At 42.7% G+C, this 21887-nt stretch overlaps 3 long non-coding RNA genes across 3 annotated transcripts; all 3 read left to right on the plus strand.

Annotated features, from left to right (window-relative positions):
* The first annotated feature begins 1452 nt into the window (after positions 1 to 1452).
* On the plus strand, positions 1453 to 4837 carry LOC127323254 (uncharacterized). The gene is made up of 3 exons (XR_011756722.1): positions 1453 to 1546; positions 2849 to 2966; positions 4514 to 4837. It is a non-coding gene; the product is annotated as an uncharacterized lncRNA (long non-coding RNA).
* A 3967-nt stretch (positions 4838 to 8804) lies between these two features.
* Positions 8805 to 10646, plus strand: LOC139838895 (uncharacterized). The gene is made up of 3 exons (XR_011756723.1): positions 8805 to 8907; positions 9026 to 9193; positions 10496 to 10646. It is a non-coding gene; the product is annotated as an uncharacterized lncRNA (long non-coding RNA).
* A 7257-nt stretch (positions 10647 to 17903) lies between these two features.
* Positions 17904 to 19489, plus strand: LOC127323317 (uncharacterized). Its single transcript, XR_007865542.2, has 3 exons — positions 17904 to 18017; positions 18123 to 18366; positions 19225 to 19489. It is a non-coding gene; the product is annotated as an uncharacterized lncRNA (long non-coding RNA).
* Positions 19490 to 21887: the final 2398 nt, after the last annotated feature.

A 21887-nucleotide genomic window follows, 5' to 3' on the forward strand; every position in this document is an offset into this window, starting at 1 on the left:
CTCGGGATGGGAGCATTTTCCGGCTATAAGTTGGAAAAAGAAGAAAATGCAAAGTTGGAGCTCTTCAAGTTTCTCCGCGTTACCAACGTTTGCCGGAGATCATGATGGACCAGCAAGTCGGAAACCGCAGGGGAAACTCGGAGAACTCTGGGGGCTACTGTTGTGGGTATACTTCATGGGTGTACCATCGACAGTGCCTAGATCTGGCAAGCCCGGGTGGCCCACAGACGGTGATGAGGCATGTGGCCCATCGGGCGGCCCAGTTGCTGTTGATCATGAAGGAAGAAGTCCAGCCCAGGATCAGCAGGCCGGATCCGTACCGACCTAGGAGTGACCCGGATCCAGGGAGGCCCATGAGGAACCCGGATCCAGTACGACGTGTATGGAAGGCGGATCCGTGACGTGCACGGCAAGATATTGTACCGTAGCTAGGCTATCTGTAATCCGGCTAGGACTCTCCATGTAAAACCCTAGATCCGTGCGCCTTTATAAGCCGGATCCCGGGAGCCCTAGAGGCACAACCACAACTCATTGTAACAACGCGAAAGCGCCCAGATAATTCCAGACAAGCAGCAGTAGGCCCTGTCATCGTGCAGGTGTTCCGAAGCTGGGTAACTCGCGTACCACCGTCCCGAGAGCACTCCGCCCTATGGCCCCTACTTCTTCTCCCCCTCGTGAGGATCCCTCCTCCGGGGTACCGTCGATTAGGCAACGACAGAGCGGGACATGCTCGTCCGAGCGCAAACACACGCACGCGCGCCGAGTACAGCTGCTCGTGCACGATGCGGTCACCGTCAGGTCGCTGCATGCACCTGGACCTAAACGACCAAACCAAGCTTCGCTCGCCCGCGTGCACGCGTGCAACGGCTACACCCCGCTGACGCCAGCTTGGAAACGTCAGCAGCGCGGCGCACGAGGCGCAACCGTGACGCCAGCAATCCGTCGAACACCCTCTGTGCAGTGGACCTGCGCTCTCTCCCGACCGTTTTCCCGCGCAGCGCCTCGCCCCGAAAACCCTAACCCGCGCAGAGACGCTCCCCCACCGCCCTTCTACCCAATGGCGAGCCCGTAGACTCGTACGCCGCCTCTATGGTCCGCGTCCACCATGAGCCCGTCCTCGGCTATAAAAGCCGGCTGAGCTCCCCTCCCTCCACCACACCTCGCCACACCTCAACACTCCCCTGTCCCAGCTCACGGAAGCGCTGCGGCACGCTCCCTGCTGCCTCCCGCTCGGAGGAGCTCCATCTCTGTCCGAGGTCGCCGCCGGGTGGCGCAGAAGTTGGCGCCCGACTCCGGCGCTCTCTGCCCCTCTTTTCCACTCCCCTGCACTCTCCTGTCTATCCCGCTTCTAACACGCCACTCCACGTTGCCCAGGTCCGCCTGTAGCCGCCGCCGACGTCATTGGTCCGGGAAGTACGACGAAGAAGAAGCCATCTCGTGTCGTCGCCCGGAGGAGGAGCAGCTGGACGTTCGGGAGGAGCTGCTGTACTGCCTCAACCCACCGACTCGCCGCCGTCACCTCTCCGTCGACCAGCGCCCTCTCCCGGTGAGCTCCCATGGCCCCGTCATCAACTTCAGCTAGCAGGAACGAGTGAAAGATAGATGCATGCACCATTGGCCTGTTTGCACGGTTATTGAAGTAGCCTTTTTTCTTTTTAGTCAAGTTGATCATCTACAGCCGTTAGATGGAGACCCAAGGACAGCTTACCCCTTCAGTTTTAAGTGACAGAATGACATGTGGGACCCTTAGTCAGGTTTTTAACCTTTTTCCATCTCAGCTTCAGACCCGAACTGGGTCAGCCTGCTCAGTCACGGTGGCCCAATTAACATCTAGCCTGCGTCTTTCTTTTCCCTTTTTCTGAAATTTAATCCTGCAAACATAGCCTTTCAGTCTAAATTCACCAAAATTTTATAGAAGAGCAAAACTGAGTAACTCTAATTTTATAGTGTGCCAAAATAAAACCCTCACCACCTCAGAGAAGAATTAGACCCATACCTATCATGCACGTTTCTCTGATTTTTAAAATGGTAAACACATGCAATAACCTTGTTAATTCAATTTTAAGAGTTTCAGAAACATTGTTGATCCAAATCCAATTTTTTATTAAACTACACAGTACTGCTCATCCCTTGGCACTGGTTTGAGTATTTTAGGACAAACTATGAAATTGTGGATTTTAGTAAAGTTTGTTCCAAATCTTTGTTAGACAATTTAGTTTAGGAGCGCCGAATAATATTTTTGAGTGAAACTAATTTTGTTGTACTCATATTAGTTTTGTTAATAAGATATCCGTAGCTCAGATTTATTTGAGCATCTGAGATTTTGTAAGATTTTAAACACTGAAAAGGACCCTCTGTCCAGTTTCTTTTTTTTATTAAAAATCTTTAAAAAAAATTAAAATTGGTGAATCCAACTTTTTATGGATCTTTGTTTCAATAGCTATCCAGAGGTTTAATGTTTTATTGTTTTAATTGTGTATTGCTTTGTGAGCCAAATAAAGTAGGAAAATGATTTCTGCTTTTTTCCAAAAATGTATAAAAATAAAGTATAAAAGTTTTTGGTACAAAACCAATGCGCTTGTCTTCTTTGGGGTGTTATCTACCAGGGGATAATTAGTTTGTGCCATGGTGATAACAAGAGAGGCAATTGCTAAGTTTTAATGCTCTCATGCCTTCACTAGGTAAATAAATGGGGTTTTCTTAAAAATAGAATTTATAAAATTGTTTTATAGTGACTTTAAGACCTTAGTATGTTAGCCCTAAGTTGCATGTCAAATTCTGATTGTTGAATGTTGTTTTGATTGGTGCAATGTGTTGATTGTGTTTCTTTTATATTTTTCGGCGATAGATGCGAACAATTCCGGAGAAGAAGAAGAAGAAGTGGATTGGACAAGGAGTTTATTTATATTGTTGGTATTCTTATTTGATGGGGTTGAAGAAGTCCAGGGACAAATAAGCTAACCAAGGCAAGCCATCTTTTGATCTCTTGCTATTTATCCTTCTTGTTGTGTTCATTGCTCCATTATATACTTGGTTCCTTGTATCATGTGTGATGTTTGGTCCTCTACTCTATGCATACTTATTCCCAAGTATGTTGAACCCCTTGTTGATGCTATGCATACTTACTCCCAAGTATGTTGAACACCTTGTTGATGTTACGCATGCTTACCCTAAGCATGTATGCCCCCTTGACCACTTATATTGTCACCTTCTTAGTGGTATGCTGATTAACATCATGACCCTTGTTGAATCATCTTATTTATGATGTCCCTATGCATGCTTATCCTAAGTATGTATGATCCCCTTTACACCTCAATTATCATCTCCTTAGTGGTATGATGGCTAGCATCATGCCCTTGATGTATCTTAGTTCATCCATAAAACTATAGGTTGGGAACCCCCTTGGAAAAATACCTTGTTGAAAAGAATTTTTGAAAACCTTGGGTGAGTTGGACTTACCCAAGCGTGTGTTTATGAAAGGAAAGGATCTTGGAAAAGATGGTTGGAAAGAAAATCTTGTTTTCAAAAACTTTGGCGTCTAAGTATTCACCCATGACAATTAACCCGCGCAACCACATTACCCTGGAGTGGGACAGGGCTTAGCTCGTAGTTTGTTCTTCTTAGCATGGGACACCACACAACTATACAAGGGTAAGGTTACCCCCGAGTCCGGGTTGTCGTAGGTGGAGACAATAGTATAACGGGAGGCCTTCGGGGCTGACCCGTCCGGAAGACACTATGGGTCTCCTGGCTTGGCGGTGGAGCCATGCTCAAAGTGAGGTGAGCTGCCACGGTGCCGGGGAGGTACATACTCCATAGGGTAGGATCCCGTGCTAAGACGAATAGGCGAAAGGCTATGTCCGAGTTTTCGTCATGGCATAGTTGATATGCGGGGATGATGCCCACATGATGAACTCGCGGATCTTGTGGGGAAAGTGTGCAAACTCTGCAGAGTCAAATCTATTCGAATAGCCGTGTCCGCGGTCATGGACGGTTGGAATGGCTGTTGCTTAGCCTAAAGAGTTTTGTTTTATGAAAGTGTTTGACAAAGGAAAGAAAGGAACTTGTTTTCGGAGTACCGGGAAGGTACTGGAAAGTTGTGATGACCATTTGGAGATGGTCGGAAAGGAAATAAACTCGGTTACTCCCATCCTAGTGTTTTATGTTGGAGAACTCTTTTGAAGTATCTTCTTCAACAAAGATATAGAGATGTCATAGGATCTTCTTAGTGTCCCCTTCAACTGTGATGTTGGGATGCTACATCCACAAGAGAAACTATTTCTCTTTCTCATGCTACATCCACAAGAGAAACTATTTCTCTTTCTCATGCTATATCCACAAGAGAAACTAACTCTCTTCTACATGCTATTTCCACAAGAGAAATTAGCTCTTCCCTCTTGTCATCTAGATTAGCACTTGTTATCTTGCACTCTTGCAAAGTACCTTCTTGATGGTTTGCGAGTACAATTCCAAATGTACTCACGGCTTTGTCCCTGGCTATTTACTTGGCCAGACTTGGAGGAATTCGACAAATGAAGAAGGATTGGACGACGTCTATGCGAGCTAGGAACGTTCTCCCAGTCAGTTGCCTGTAGGGTTAAGGCAGATGACTCGGGCTTTACGTTGCTGATGTGATTCCGCTACTCTGATGATTAAGTTAGGCCCTTCGAGGCTATTATGTAAAGATTGGTCATGTAACCTTGTTGTAATTTTCTTATTCCGTTTTGTAATGGATGATGTAACTATGATATTAGTTCGGTTATGTGTTCACGACGCACTGATCATGGGATCGTGAACTGTATACATAACGGGAATTTCGGATAGCTAGTCCGGGGAACCCACAGAGCTGGTATCAGAGCCATCCTGACTGTAGGAGACCTTAGTTAGCATGGACGTTAGGTAGAAAACAAGTACTTGGAAAAAACTATGTACAAAACAAATTCTTTCTTTAGTAAACGGAAGAATAGCTTCCAATTTTCTTATCCCGTCCAAAACTTCAAATTCTTACCCCACTCTGTGATTTCCAAAGAATTTGAAAGTTTTTGATTCTACTACCTCATCCTTTTCCAAACCTACATGTTGGACGATGTCCCTAACCCAGACCCGGAGACTCGAAGATGGGTCAATCCCTCGGGAAGACTCATGTATCTCCAACAGCAGCTATTGAAGATTGGATGCCGACTTAGCCATGCACATAAAGGGAGAAACGATCATGTCCTTGGTTGTCACCAAAGTCTTCCAAGGAACTGACCTTGTTCCTCTTTGGACTCGCACTTTTGCTGTCATCAAGGATCAAGTCCTCAATTTCTTGACTAGTAATTTTAGGGTTCGTCACGAGAAGTTGTCATCTATGGAGCTCTTCAGCAATTAATCCTCTGAAGACCTCACGCCCCTGGGATGTTAAGACCAGAAATTCTACGCAGTTTTCACCTCCACTTCAACATCGACAACTCAACACCAAGCTGCTTCACCACCAACTGCTTCGAGAATCCTTGTTGAAGACGATGTCAGCCGGTTAAAGACATCAACATATGTGACCACCCCCAAACATATAGGATGGATAGGACAAACTCAATCGCTTTGGTTGAGCTACCCCCACGTAATAGGTATCCCTAGATACTTAGAGTGCCTTGTTTGGTTTGATGATTGCTTGTAATTTCCTCGTGTGCTGCTTGAGTGATTTTATCTGTTTGTTGTGTATGTTTGTCTTGGTCCTTCGGCCTGAAAAACCCTCTTAGTGTGATAAACCAACTTAGGAAACCTCCCAAAGATGTTTTCACCCTCATCTACCTCGCCGATGGATTGCTAACATCTGGTTAGTTGGATAGGTTAACAAAAGGCTCTAACTCTAACTCCGTTAGTAGTTGTTTTTCAACCTTCAAAAAAATTAACCAAGACCCCTATCTGCACTAACTACTTTCAAGATCAGCTGGAGCATCCCTACTACGCCAAGAAAGCAGAAGCCCCTACATTCAAGAGTAACTGCACCTCTACGAGAAGACATACTAACTTTGTCTAACCTTGGAGTATAATCGCGCTAACCTCCAAGGATAACTTTTTGAAAACTACCCTCTAACACACCGTCTAACAAGCTGAGAGAGCAATAGTGTCAAAGCCAACCTGCATCACCTGGTTCATTCGCTCCTCATTAAATGAAGCTCCTGAAGATACCTCAAGACTTAAGATTAGGTGTACTTTACCCGCTTATCTCTTAGCTGGTATAAGTCAGCACTGACACCCAAGCTGAAGATTGTCTCCGACAACCTTTGATACTCCTTCATATGGACAACAACCAGGCGCTTAACTGACTTACTAACTTACCGCGTGTTTTAGGGTCTAATAAACACCGTGAGAGCTTCTTAAAGTCGTGGACTACACATCGCCTCCTGAAGATTCTTCAACTGAATACGGAAGATCGACGACTTCTTCAGAAGCCCAGACAGGACCACAAGGCAGAAGCTCTTAGTTTTTCCGAATACCCGATGAAAAATCTTAAGGGTGGAAGACTTCGTCTCCCACTAAAATTTAAAGTTAACTCTAAAAAGTTTTTAACCATGCTAAAGCACCGCTGGAGTGCACTAACTCTCCCAAAATCTTAAACACCCACTAGGATCGCTTAGAAGCTATAGATCTAACACCTACATGGAGTAGTCACCCTCTTCATGAAGATCGCCATCAGCGGGAATCTACCGTGTCTCCCAGAAGATGAAGCAACAACCTTCTCAACATTGGCACCTCTACAGAAGAATGGAGTCTAACTTTCGTTAAACTTTACAACCCATGTACCCCTACGCTTAGTAATCTCGGGACGAGATTATTTTAAGGGTGGAAGAGCTGTCACACCCCAACTTTTGCAACCATGTTTTGTTGTCCTGAGTGCAAAAATTATGGGGAACAAAAACTTTTTCTAAAGACTAATTGAGATGAATTGCCTTAATCTGCTGGTAGATGAATTGTCTTGTTATGCTTATAGAAAATTGTATTTGAGCACTTGGTCAACAATTATTCTTGGGGTGATTGAATAGTTGTTGTTGATAACCTTTTTTTTATTATTGTGTCTTTTCTTGTGTGTGGTTTTAGTCCAGTGGGCATCTGCATCTGGCCCAGTCTTCGAATACATATTTGTGTGCTAAAAAAATGATCAAAAGAGTTTCTTCACATTATTAAACATCAAAACAAAGCTCAACCCAATATCGACATCTACTCTTGAACTGCAAGACCTCGATTCTAACAAAAACTTTGTGCTTAAATATCAATCAGACCCTTAAGTTGTCTCCTAAGCAACACCTATCTTCTTAGCATTATGGCACTAACCTTCTAACCCTGATCTTGTGCACTTCCTTAAAAATAACCTCGCATACCAAGTTTTCCCACTACAACTCTATTTTGAAATCCTCCTCTTTTTGCCAACAAAACCATATGTCTCTCTTACCTATACAATTCTTTCTCTTTTGTTTTTTTTTAATAAAAAAAGAGGTTTGGAGATACTATATTTTTACTTATTCTCTCAACTTTAATTCATTTTTATATTTTTGTTTCCTCCCTCATTTTAGCAACTTAAAACTATATCTCTCCTTGGTTATCAAACTCTTTTACGAAATTGATTTTCGGTTTGTGATATCAATAAAAGAGTGTGAGGAGTAATACCTCATTAGTTTTTCCCCAAAAAAAATAATCATAATATTTTCCAAAATTCCCCTTGCACTTAACACATTGAAATAATGGTTATATTGTGCATAAATCAAACCATATATTTTAAAATTTGGGAAAATTATGCGAGGCCATAATCAGGCAAAGAACATAAGTAGCCCGAGGACCATCGTGAGTTTTTTTTTAAAAAAAATCTTCAAATCTCCATCATATCCTTTTAGTTATATTTGAAGTTCTTAACAAAAAGAAAAGGGGGACCAAATCTCTTCATAAAATTCCCAAAGCTTGTGAATTGGTGCACTGCACCTTTTCCATCACTTTTCACTAAGAAAAATATACTTCTCTTCTGCTCAGCATTTTTTTAAATCTAATTCAAACCCAATTTTGAGCAGTTTTGCACCGATTCCATCTCCACCCCCTTCCGTTCAAACCTTGCTCCTCACAATCTTACCAAGATTCTTCTCCACCTCCCTATCTTGGTTAATCTTACTAGCTTTACCTGTTTTGCTTTGGACAGAAAATAGAGAAGGAGAATATATGGCTGAGACTAGTTTTGATCGGAAAATGTGTAACAACTCTTCCTGGCTCGTGCCCTGCTTGTAGCCGACCAAAGCCATCCAGCACCTCTCTCTGATCCATTTCTTTTCTTCACACGCGCGCACAGGGTGCTGCTCACAATCGTCACGGCAGCACCGCATATCTGGAGCCAAAACTGATGGAGCGGGACATGCTCGTCCGAGCGCAAACACACGCACGCGCGCCGAGTACAGCTGCTCGTGCACGATGCGGTCACCGTCAGGTCGCTGCATGCACCTGGACCTAAACGACCAAACCAAGCTTCGCTCGCCCGCGTGCACGCGTGCAACGGCTACACCCCGCTGACGCCAGCTTGGAAACGTCAGCAGCGCGGCGCACGAGGCGCAACCGTGACGCCAGCAATCCGTCGAACACCCTCTGTGCAGTGGACCTGCGCTCTCTCCCGACCGTTTTCCCGCGCAGCGCCTCGCCCCGAAAACCCTAACCCGCGCAGAGACGCTCCCCCACCGCCCTTCTACCCAATGGCGAGCCCGTAGACTCGTACGCCGCCTCTATGGTCCGCGTCCACCATGAGCCCGTCCTCGGCTATAAAAGCCGGCTGAGCTCCCCTCCCTCCACCACACCTCGCCACACCTCAACACTCCCCTGTCCCAGCTCACGGAAGCGCTGCGGCACGCTCCCTGCTGCCTCCCGCTCGGAGGAGCTCCATCTCTGTCCGAGGTCGCCGCCGGGTGGCGCAGAAGTTGGCGCCCGACTCCGGCGCTCTCTGCCCCTCTTTTCCACTCCCCTGCACTCTCCTGTCTATCCCGCTTCTAACACGCCACTCCACGTTGCCCAGGTCCGCCTGTAGCCGCCGCCGACGTCATTGGTCCGGGAAGTACGACGAAGAAGAAGCCATCTGTGTCGTCGCCTGGAGGAGCAGCTGGACGTTCGGGAGGAGCTGCTGTACTGCCTCAACCCACCGACTCGCCGCCGTCACCTCTCCGTCGACCAGCGCCCTCTCCCGGTGAGCTCCCATGGCCCCGTCATCAACTTCAGCTAGCAGGAACGAGTGAAAGATAGATGCATGCACCATTGGCCTGTTTGCACGGTTATTGAAGTAGCCTTTTTTCTTTTTAGTCAAGTTGATCATCTACAGCCGTTAGATGGAGACCCAAGGACAGCTTACCCCTTCAGTTTTAAGTGACAGAATGACATGTGGGACCCTTAGTCAGGTTTTTAACCTTTTTCCATCTCAGCTTCAGACCCGAACTGGGTCAGCCTGCTCAGTCACGGTGGCCCAATTAACATCTAGCCTGCGTCTTTCTTTTCCCTTTTTCTGAAATTTAATCCTGCAAACATAGCCTTTCAGTCTAAATTCACCAAAATTTTATAGAAGAGCAAAACTGAGTAACTCTAATTTTATAGTGTGCCAAAATAAAACCCTCACCACCTCAGAGAAGAATTAGACCCATACCTATCATGCACGTTTCTCTGATTTTTAAAATGGTAAACACATGCAATAACCTTGTTAATTCAATTTTAAGAGTTTCAGAAACATTGTTGATCCAAATCCAATTTTTTATTAAACTACACAGTACTGCTCATCTCTTGGCACTGGTTTGAGTATTTTAGGACAAACTATGAAATTGTGGATTTTAGTAAAGTTTGTTCCAAATCTTTGTTAGACAATTTAGTTTAGGAGCGCCGAATAATATTTTTGAGTGAAACTAATTTTGTTGTACTCATATTAGTTTTGTTAATAAGATATCCGTAGCTCAGATTTATTTGAGCATCTGAGATTTTGTAAGATTTTAAACACTGAAAAGGACCCTCTGTCCAGTTTCTTTTTTTTATTAAAAATCTTTTAAAAAATTTAAAATTGGTGAATCCAACTTTGTATGGATCTTTGTTTCAATAGCTATCCAGAGGTTTAATGTTTTATTGTTTTAATTGTGTATTGTTTTGTGAGCCAAATAAAGTAGGAAAATGATTTCTGCTTTTTTCCAAAAATGTATAAAAATAAAGTATAAAAGTTTTTGGTACAAAACCAATGCGCTTGTCTTCTTTGGGGTGTTATCTACCAGGGGATAATTAGTTTGTGCCATGGTGATAACAAGAGAGGCAATTGCTAAGTTTTAATGCTCTCATGCCTTCACTAGGTAAATAAATGGGATTTTCTTAAAAATAGAATTTATAAAATTGTTTTATAGTGACTTTAAGACCTTAGTATGTTAGCCCTAAGTTGCATGTCAAATTCTGATTGTTGAATGTTGTTTTGATTGGTGCAATGTGCTGATTGTGTTTCTTTTATATTTTTCGGCGATAGATGCGAACAATTCCGGAGAAGAAGAAGAAGAAGAAGTGGATTGGACAAGGAGTTTATTTATATTGTTGGTATTCTTATTTGATGGGGTTGAAGAAGTCCAGGGACAAATAAGCTAACCAAGGCAAGCCATCTTTTGATCTCTTGCTATTTATCCTTCTTGTTGTGTTCATTGCTCCATTATATACTCGGTTCCTTGTATCATGTGTGATGTTTGGTCCTCTACTATATGCATACTTATTCCCAAGTATGTTGAACCCCTTGTTGATGCTATGCATACTTACTCCCAAGTATGTTGAACACCTTGTTGATGTTACGCATGCTTACCCTAAGCATGTATGCCCCCTTGACCACTTATATTGTCACCTTCTTAGTGGTATGATGATTAACATCATGACCCTTGTTGAATCATCTTATTTATGATGTCCCTATGCATGCTTATCCTAAGTATGTATGATCCCCTTTACACCTCAATTATCATCTCCTTAGTGGTATGATGGCTAGCATCATGCCCTTGATGTATCTTAGTTCATCCATAAAACTATAGGTTGGGAACCCCCTTGGAAAAATACCTTGTTGAAAAGAATTTTTGAAAACCTTGGGTGAGTTGGACTTACCCAAGCGTGTGTTTATGAAAGGAAAGGATCTTGGAAAAGATGGTTGGAAAGAAAATCTTGTTTTCAAAAACTTTGGCGTCTAAGTATTCACCCGTGACAATTAACCCGCGCAACCACATTACCCTGGAGTGGGACAGGGCTTAGCTCGTAGTTTGTTCTTCTTAGCATGGGACACCGCACAACTATACAGGGGTAAGGTTACCCCCGAGTCCGGGTTGTCGTAGGTGGAGACAATAGTATAACGGGAGGCCTTCGGGGCTGACCCATCCGGAAGACACTATGGGTCTCCTGGCTTGGCGGTGGAGCCATGCTCAAAGTGAGGTGAGCTGCCACGGTGCCAGGGAGGTACATACTCCATAGGGTAGGATCCCGTGCTAAGACGAATAGAAGAAAGGCTATGTCCGAGTTTTCGTCATGGCATAGTTGATATGCGGGGATGATGCCCACATGATGAACTCGCGGATCTTGTGGGGAAAGTGTGCAAACTCTGCAGAGTCAAATCTATTCGAATAGCCATGTCCGCGGTCATGGACGGTTGGAATGGCTGTTGCTTAGCCTAAAGAGTTTTGTTTTATGAAAGTGTTTGACAAAGGAAAGAAAGGAACTTGTTTTCGGAGTACCGGGAAGGTACTGGAAAGTTGTGATGACCATTTGGAGATGGTCGGAAAGGAAATAAACTCGGTTACTCCCATCCTAGTGTTTTATGTTGGAGAACTCTTTTGAAGTATCTTCTTCAACAAAGATATAGAGATGTCATAGGATCTTCTTAGTGTCCCCTTCAACTGTGATGTTGGGATGCTACATCCACAAGAGAAACTATTTCTCTTTCTCATGCTACATCCACAAGAGAAACTATTTCTCTTTCTCATGCTATATCCACAAGAGAAACTAACTCTCTTCTACATGCTATTTCCACAAGAGAAATTAGCTCTTCCCTCTTGTCATCTAGATTAGCACTTGTTATCTTGCACTCTTGCAAAGTACCTTCTTGATGGTTTGCGAGTACAATTCCAAATGTACTCACGGCTTTGTCCCTGGCTATTTACTTGGCCAGACTTGGAGGAATTCGACAAATGAAGAAGGATTGGACGACATCTATGCGAGCTAGGAACGTTCTCCCAGTCAGTTGCCTGTAGGGTTAAGGCAGATGACTCGGGCTTTACGCTGCTGATGTGATTCCGCTACTCTGATGATTAAGTTAGGCCCTTCGAGGCTATTATGTAAAGATTGGTCATGTAACCTTGTTGTAATTTTCTTATTCCGTTTTGTAATGGATGATGTAACTATGATATCAGTTCGGTTATGTGTTCACGACGCACTGATCATGGGATCGTGAACTGTATACATAACGGGAATTTTGGATAGCTAGTCCGGGGACCCCACACGCGTGGGGAGGAACTGGTTGCTGTGGCAACTGTCCACCCCGCAGCCACTCTAAATCCTCTGGCAACCAGCCCAGGCCGGATAATCCGGCCCCAAGTAAGGGCGGATAATCCGGCCCGGCCGGATATTCCGGGGCACCACTAGGCCGGATTATCCGATTTTCTGGAAATTTCCAGAACACCGGAAATCCTGCCTATCTTTAGTTGGTTATTTGCATGAAATCATATGTGATGCAATAATGTATCACGTCACATATAAGATGCATATTTACCAATAAGATGGGGCAACCTAGATCATCCGACCGAGAATCCTCAAACTCCAAGTTTTTACCAAAACATGACATATGAGCAAGATGGAAATGGCTTATAGATGAGTGTAGGCTTAGGTTTAGAGGGTACAAACTGTTAATGGTACATGGTCACTCAAGTTTGCAAGATATGAGTAAATAAGGCCAAACTAGAGTGATTTCCCATAAGAACAAGGAGTTGTCAAATAAAAGGCGATAAGATCCAAATAACTCCAACTCTTCACAAAGAAGAGTGTGGTGGCCTAGGCCACCACATATGAGTGTTATGGCATGGCACCACGAAGATATATCTTGGATCCAAGCCACTACTCATCATTGAAGCTCACATATCAACATATGATATAAAGAGAATGATTTCTTAATGTTGGCATTATGGGGGAGGGATAGCTCAATAATTTAAATCGCACTCCCCCTATTTCAATGCCCACATCTAAACCAAATAAAGTTTTGAGACAAAAGGTGTGTTTGCAAGATGGTCAAGCTATACTCCTTGAATCAATGATATTTAGCTCATTCCTCAAATAAGAGAATCTTGCTTCATCAAGAGGCTTCGTGAATATATCGGCAAGTTGATCTTTGGTAGGAACATAGATAAGCTCAATATCACCACGGGCAACATGATCCCTAATGAAATGATTCCGGATCACAATATGCTTCGTTCTTGAATGTTGCACCGGATTATAGGCAATCTTGATGGCACTTTCATTGTCACATAATAGAGGCACTTTGTCACAAATGACACCGTATTCCTTTAAAGTTTGCCTCATCCATAACAATTGAGTGCATCCACTTGCGGCGGCAACATATTAGGCTTCGGCGGTGGAGAGAGATATACAATTTTGCTTCTTAGAAGACCAACACACCAAGGACCTACCAAGGAATTGGCAAGCCCCGGAAGTTGATTTCCTATCATCCTTGTCTCCTGCCCAATCCGCATCGGTGTATCCATTGAGAATAAAACTTGAGCCTTTGGGGTACCAAATACCATATCTTGGGGTATCAACCAAATACCGAAAGATTCTTTTGAGAGCCATCATGTGGCTCTCCTTAGGAGAAGCTTGATACCTTGCACACACACCAACACTCAACACTGTGTCCGGTCTAGATGCACAAAGGTAAAGCAAGGATCCAATCATGGAGCGATATACCTTTTGATCCACCTCTTTACCATTGGGATCAAGTGCAAGATGACATTTAGTAACCACAGGAGTGGCTACACCCTTCAACTCGGTCATCTTGAACCTCTTGAGCATGTCTTGGAGATATTTTGCTTGGTTGATGAAGGTTCCTTCCCTCAATTGCTTGATCTCAAAACCAAGGAAGAACTTCATCTCTCCCATCATAGACATCTCAAACCTATCGGTCATAAGCTTTGAGAATTCATCATTGAAAGCTTTGTTAGTAGAGCCAAAGATAATATCATCAACATATAATTGGCAAACGAAAAGCTCCTCATTGACCCTCTTAGTAAAAAGAGTGGGATCGATTAGCCCAACATCAAACCCACGGTCTACCAATAATTCTTTAAGGTGCTCGTACCAAACTCTAGGAGCTTGTTTGAGACCATAAAGTGCTTTGTCAAGCTTATAGACATGGTTAGGAAAGATGAGATCCTCAAACCCCGGGGGTTGCTTAACATAAAGCTCTTCATGCAAGGGACCATTAAGAAATGCACTTTTCACATCCATTTGTTGTAACTTAAAGTTATGATGTGATGCATAAGCAAGAAGGATACGGATGGACTCAAGGCGAGCCACGGGAGAATAGGTTTCTCCAAAGTCAATTCCCTCAACTTGAGAGAACCCTTGAGCCACCAATCTTGCCTTGTTCCTTACAACATTTCCAAACTCATCTTGCTTGTTCTTGAAAATCCATTTAGTGCCTATAACATTGCGGCACCCCTTTGGCTTCTCTACTAAGGTCCATACTTTGTTGCGCTTGAAGTTGTTGAGTTCTACGTGCATAGCTTCCAACCAATCCGAATCTTCAAGGGCTTCAAATACTTTCTTGGGTTCCACTAAGGAGATATAAGCATGATGATTGCTAAAGTTAGCCAATTGCCTTCTTGTGGAAACTTTTGCCCTTACATCACCAAGGACCTTGTCATGTGTGTGTCCACGAAGTTCAAGGTTCCTTTCTCTTCTTGCTAGACGAGAGGCCTCGATCTCCTCCTTGGTTCTTCTTGGCCTTGGAGGTATCACTTGATCAACTTGATCATTTGGGTCCCCATCTTGACCTTCAACTTGAGCTTCCTCAATTTCTTGAGAGTGCTCAATGATACGTCTCCAACGTATCGATAATTTCTTATGTTCCATGCTTGTTTTATGACAATACATACATGTTTTGTTCACACTTTATATCGTTTTGATGCGTTTTCCGGAACTAACCTATTGACGAGATGCCGAAGTGCCAGTTGTTGTTTTCTGCTGTTTTTGGTTTCAGAAATCCTACAAAGGAAATATTCTCGGAATCGGACGAAATCAATGCCCAACATCTTATTTTTCCCGGAACCTTCCAGAAAGTCAAAGGGGAGCCCTGGGGGCCCCACACGTGTGCCCGGCGCGGCCAAGAGGGGGGCCGCACCCCCCTATTGTGTGGCGGCTCCGTAACCCTTCCGACTCCGCCTCTTCGCCTATAAGAAGCCCCCTGACCTAAATCTTCGAGACGAATAAGCCATGGTACGAGAAACCTTCCAGAGCCACCGCCATCGCGAAGCCAAGATCTGGGGGACAAATGTCTCTGTTTCGGCACGACGCTGGGACGGGGAAGTGCCCCCGGAAGGCATCTCCATCGACACCACTGCCATCTTCATCACCGCTGCTGTCTCCCATGAGGAGGGAGTAATTCTCCCCCGAGGCTGAGGGCTCTACCGCAGCTATGTGGTTCATCTCTCTCTTTGTGATCTAGTTGAATATCATCTATGTGCTACTCTAGTGATGTTATTAAAGTACTCTATTCCTCCTCCATGATGTAATGTTGATAGTGTGTGCATCATGTAGTACTTGGCGTAGTTTATGATTGTGATCTCTTGTAGATTATGAAGTTAACTATTACTATGATAGTATTGATGTGATCTATTCCCCCTTTCATAGTCTGTCGGTGACGGTGTGCATGCTATGTTAGTACTTGGTATAATTGCGTTGGTCTATCATGCACTCTAAGGTTACTTAAATATGAACATCGAATGTTGTGGAGCTTGTTAACTCCGTCATTGAGGTGCTCTTGTAGCCCTACACAATTAATGGTGTTCATCATCCAACAAGAGAGTGTAGAGTGGTTTTATTATGTGATCAATGTTGAGAGTGTCCACTAGTGAAAGTATGATCCCTAGGCCTTGTTTTCAAATACTGCAATCATCGCTTATTTACTGTTCTACTGCATCTTTACCTCTTGCAATATTACTACCATCAACTGCACGTCAGCAAGCTATTTTCTGGCGCCGTTACTACTGCTCATATACATTCATACTACTTGTATTTCACTATCTCTTCACCGAACTAGTGCACCTATACATCTGACAAGTGTATTAGGTGTGTTGGGGACACAAGAGACTTCTTGTATCGTGATTGCAGGGTTGCTTGAGAGGGATATCTTTGACCTCTTCCTCCCTGAGTTCGATAAACCTTGGGTGATCCACTTAAGGAAAAACTTGCTGCTGTTCTACAAACCTCTGCTCTTGGAGGCCCAACACTGTCTACAGGAAAAGAAGCGTGCGTAGACATCAAGCTATTTTCTGGCGCCGTTGCCGGGGAAGAAAGGTAAAAGGCACTCACACTCTGGTCCCAGGTAACTAAGTTATTTTCTGGTACCGTTGTAAGTGCTCGAAGCTATTTCCTTTAGATCCTGCAATTGCATCTTTTTGTTTCTTGTTTTTATTTCACTAGTTAGGCATAATGGAAAGCAACATGGAGCTTTTTAATCTATTTCCTGAGTTAAGACATGGATTGTTTGCTGCGAAAATTAAAAAACCTATGGAACCTTATTTGCATGCTAGTAGCAATGATATTAGTATGAACGCTTTGAACACCATTGTTGCTAATGATATAGAAAATTCTAAGCTTGGGGAAGCTGGTTTTGATGAGCATGATATTTTTAGTCCCCCAAGCATTGAGGAGAAAATTTTCTTTGATGATACTTTGCCTCCTATTTATGATGACTAGATTTAGATGTGCGCCTTGGCGCACGACCCCGTTGAGGCCATGACAAAGTTTATTTTGTATAAGAGCGATAAAAATTAACCACCAATATGATACTCCCTCCGATTCATATTACTTGATGCTAAAATAGATGTATCTAGACACATTTGAATTGGAGGGAGTAGTATATTTGTTAGATTTTACAAAACAATGTTAATGGGATGAAATTAGGATAAAGTACACGAACAAGCAAACGCCTACATACAATTAGGGAAACACGCTGATAAACCTTTTATAAAAAATGTATCAAACATTTATAAAATGGTTTTTATGCCACAAAAAAAGATAAACAACCATTGATTTAATTTTACTGCAATTTTATTTGCAGATTGGGCATCCAAAATTTTGGGCTTGCCGCCCAAACTTCGCATTCCTTTGCCCATGGTTCCCAAATTTTGAAGTGATAAAAGGATTTAGCAACCGCTAAATTAACATGCATGAAAATCTATTATGAGAAAGTGTTAAGTTAACATTACACAGGACTAAGCCACAAACATTAGAGTAGGAAGGAATGATAATTTAGCAGAATATGAACAAACATGCAAAGAAACCATAAGTAGTCAAACAAATGTGGGAACTTGTCAATTATTAGTACTCTTCATGCAGCTTTCGTGGTCTTCAATAGTTGACATGGTCGAAAGAAAACAACACACACGACACACATGACATGGTGGTAACACAAAATATTTTGCATGTGAACCCAAATATGAGGAAGGTTAGAGTGGTGAGAGCTAACAGAGTTGAACTTTTTTATATTGTAGTTATGACGTGAACATTCGTGTGAACAGACTGCAGTTTGGTGTACATGGGCTGCTAGTGACGCCATGGGCTATAGTCCTTCTATGCGTGAGCTTTTCAGCATTGTGGACTAACTTTTTATTATGCAATACTACGTATGCAATATAAATAGGGAATCAACATGTCGTCTCTCTGGATCCCCTTTCTCACTCCTCTCCCTCGAGCTTGGAGCTCAGCTCTATCGCCATCAATTCATGGCGTCCTCGACAGTACGACCTGATTCGGTAACCGCCACCCCTCCAAATTGTGTTCCAACTATTTTTCTCAGCGCACAAATCGTTGCCGTCTCTGCTGATACTCTGACCACCAATCGATACTGGTGACTACAGTCAGAGCCTGCAGTGAGCTCCTCTGTCCTTGCTTGAACGAGGTGGGCGTCATCGATTTGTTGTTCTGGGCTGCCAAACCTGCGACCCTGACTGCATGCTAGACAGCTGCCGCCGCCTTCAAAGCTATTGACATGCACTGCCGCAGGAGGCGAGGGCCATGGCATCGAAGGTCATAGACGCCTTGAGAAGAGACAGTTGCTCAGCCTCGTGTCTAGTGTTGTGACCAAGGAGCTGATGTACAAAGGTAAAATCCACTAACTGAAATCTTCGGTAATCATTAATCAGATGATTAATAGCTAACTGAAATAGTGTACGTGTAGAAGAGATCATACATTGGTCGCAGATTTATAATACTTAAAAGCTGAAAAGACAGCATATTATCATGATTGAAACAAAATTGAAGCAGATGTTTTTTATCACCCTTCACCCATAGGTACACACATACTCGAAATCTCACAAAATTCAGAAGAAGCGTGTATGGACCACTGAAACGGAAACTATGAAGTTAGGCATGGCGCCACGCCACGCCCTGGTTGCATCCTTTTTGCCACCACCTCTGCTCAATTCTGGCCGGAGTACCAATGGATGCAGAAGAGCGCACTACAATGCTCATGACCTGCACCACAGATTCATCGCCACCGGCATGTCCTTCCGCCTTTGCTCACGCCTTCTGAGCACACAGAATAGCCCATGAGCCCCGTCCGCTCTGCAGCTGTTAAAAGTAAATGTAAGAAAACATAAATACAAGTTTGCAGGTTAAAAGATAGTAACAGAACATAAAAGAGTTGTCCATAAGCTGTGTATGTAATAAACATCCATGCTTGCAAAGATGATTTCTTTTTGTTTTAGCTTCAAGAAAGCTTAAACTATGGACAGAGAAAGGTTCAGTTCAAGAAATAATTCATAGAAATTGTTTCTCGATTAGGTAGACATCTAACCTATGAAGGAAGAGAAAAAAATATATTTGGGTATCTTCGATTCTACAAAACAGTATATACATAATTCTGCAAAGTATTTTTAGCATTTTTTTCTCTAAAAATGCTGTTGTAATTTTGGCAAAGACAGTGTAGAATGTCAGCTAACTTACCGACTTGTGTTGTAGGCAGCTGCTCTGTTTGGCAAATAACCGGAGCGCTGGTGAGGCAGTAGCTGCAAGGAAAACCCAATCAAAAGCAGAAGAAGAGAAGCCCTGCCGGTAGGTACTATTATACAAGAAAAACCGGCGGGCACCAGGAGACATAAGATGAGCCCCAATTGACAGTGGTAAGTCATTTTTTTTGCGGGGGACAGTGGCTAGTCATGACAGAGTTCAACTGTACACCTTCCCTTTCATTTGCTCAGGACGTCATCGAAACTTTTTGGTCTTTTATCACCACTCAAGTAGCATATCATCATTCTTAATCTTAGCTTGTTCTCCTGTACACCTCCATCACTCAAACCAAGAAAAAATGCATGTACAAATTATATCAAAAAATATAAATGCCTAGTGTTGCCATTCAGCCTATGCCACACAGATTACAAAATAAGAGGAAACATGCCAGATTTTCTAGCCGATGTTCTAGGCTTCTTGTGTTGCCAATCACCCCCAGATTCCTTTGTATGCATCTCTTGCCAGTACAACTGCCCATTAATACACATACGAATACATGTATTTTTGTTTTAAAATGGTACTACTTAATTACTCAGGTAGTGAGAAACATCTCCGATCCTTCTCCTTGAATGTTATATAATTTCCGCTTCAGTTAGAAGCCAAATTCAGAAAATATGGAAATATGCAATAAAAATTCTTTTAAGCATGAGAGAAACATGAATGGTAGCACAAAAGCTCAAACTCTCCAGCCAAGTAGTAACCAATGTAAATCATTAAGCTATATGGGAACAAATACCATGTTCAAACCAATATATATTATGGAGGAAATATGACTTGAAAGGACGAAACAGAACACAAAGCCAATAACTTGAGAGTTCAGAGATATGGGATAGACCAAAGAGTATTATTCAGAAGACGCCAAAATTAAAGAACACATTTGTACCATCGCGCCATTATAAAGAAGTATCATACAATTATAAATTTAGAAAACAACAAAGTTGCCTAATTTAGAACTAAATAGCATCAAGTGTTTCTTACCAAGTGCAGTCAGGTAAGAACTATTAACTCCTAAAAAGGATATATCAGTGCAGTCAACTGTTTCTTATCAAGTGCAGTCAGATCAGGACAATTAATTATAAAATGGAAATATCAGTAGAAAGTCTAGGTAGAAAAAAACATCACAAAAGTAAGGAGAGGAGTCTCGGAAAACAGAGGAGGCAAATATCATGCTTTCATCATTTCAGCCACAGAGGCTGCAGCTGCCATGCCTCAGAACAAATAGCCAAATAGGAAATAAATAATGCGTGTTGGTTTTTTAGGCTTTGTACTTCATACATGGGGAGGCATAAATCCAAGTACCATGGTCTCTAAATTAGATTGGAATGCTCAAACATGTTGTTTGAATAAAATAAGTAAATCTTTATCTTCTATCAAAGGTTTGGCAATGGTAAAGTGATGTGCTAGATATGCTTACCTCTTCATGACACGTGCTCAAAAAAAAATATGAAAGCAACACAGAGAGGCACAAGTGTGACATAGACTCTAGAACATAGAAAATCAATGTTTTTTTAGGGATCAATAGGGTTCAGAGAATTATTGGTTTCAAAATTTGTCCGAGCCCATGGCAATGAAGAACAAATTAGGTAGCATTTGAAATCAAAGCACTGGAACTGCATTTGAATTGAAGAACATGATAGCGAGTATTGCCTTTGATGTTTCTTCTAATGACAACATGAAAGGAGGTCAGAGCAAGAATGGAGAGCTAAGCGAGAAGTTTCCCATGCCAGGTGCCATGATATCGACCAAAAACATCTCTACAAATGTGCCTAGAAGAAGTCCAATTGACTACTGATGATAGGCCCCACAAGAAATTTTAGCAAGGAGATTTCTCGTAAAAAATAGTAGCAAAGCTTACTTTACGAAAAAAGAACTTAAACTCTAATATAGCCATATAGATACCAAAGGCCGCAGTCAAGAAATAGCAGAAGCTCTAATATAGCCATATAGCTACCAAGTGATGCACCATATATACCGATAGATCCAAAGGTAAAACAGAAATAAAATCCAGTTACAGCAGCAACTTTTCCTATCTTCTTTAGAATATATATGTATAAGAGAAAAAGGATACCAACAAATTCACTACATGGTAGTGAGCTACTTCTTGGCTGTATGGTCTGTCTCCGTTTTACCATGTTAGAACGCAAGCTCATCTTCTATTATCCTCTAGCTTTCTCATCGCCGAGCTAGAACGCGGCTGTGTTCCTCCTCTCCCTCTTGTCAGATGCTCGAGACCTTGTCAGCTGCAAGGCGGACCTGAAACTGCAAGAAGAGTGCAAACACATGCCAACAAACATGAATAAATTGAGTCTTTGGACATAAACAAGCAGTTCATACAAGAGGAGATAGAACACAGATTTCTCAAGCTATTTCGTGATCTATAAGCCAGAGGTCTAGATCAGTTAAAGAAGAGGAGAGTAGATCAGTTAAAACCCAATTAGAAAGATAATGAGAAAGGAGACATAAGACAAAATATATGCCTATTTGCCAAGTTGAGTTTTCTGCACGTGCATCCAAATAAGTGTGTCAAATGAGTTCAAATCACGGAGTGGTACTGATTTTAAGTAAGTGAAGACCATTAATTTTTTTAAAAAAAAGCCAGTTTCAAGGTCAAGCAA

This window comes from Lolium perenne, chromosome 4 (assembly GCF_019359855.2).
Source record: "Lolium perenne isolate Kyuss_39 chromosome 4, Kyuss_2.0, whole genome shotgun sequence".
Taxonomy (NCBI): domain Eukaryota; kingdom Viridiplantae; phylum Streptophyta; class Magnoliopsida; order Poales; family Poaceae; genus Lolium; species Lolium perenne.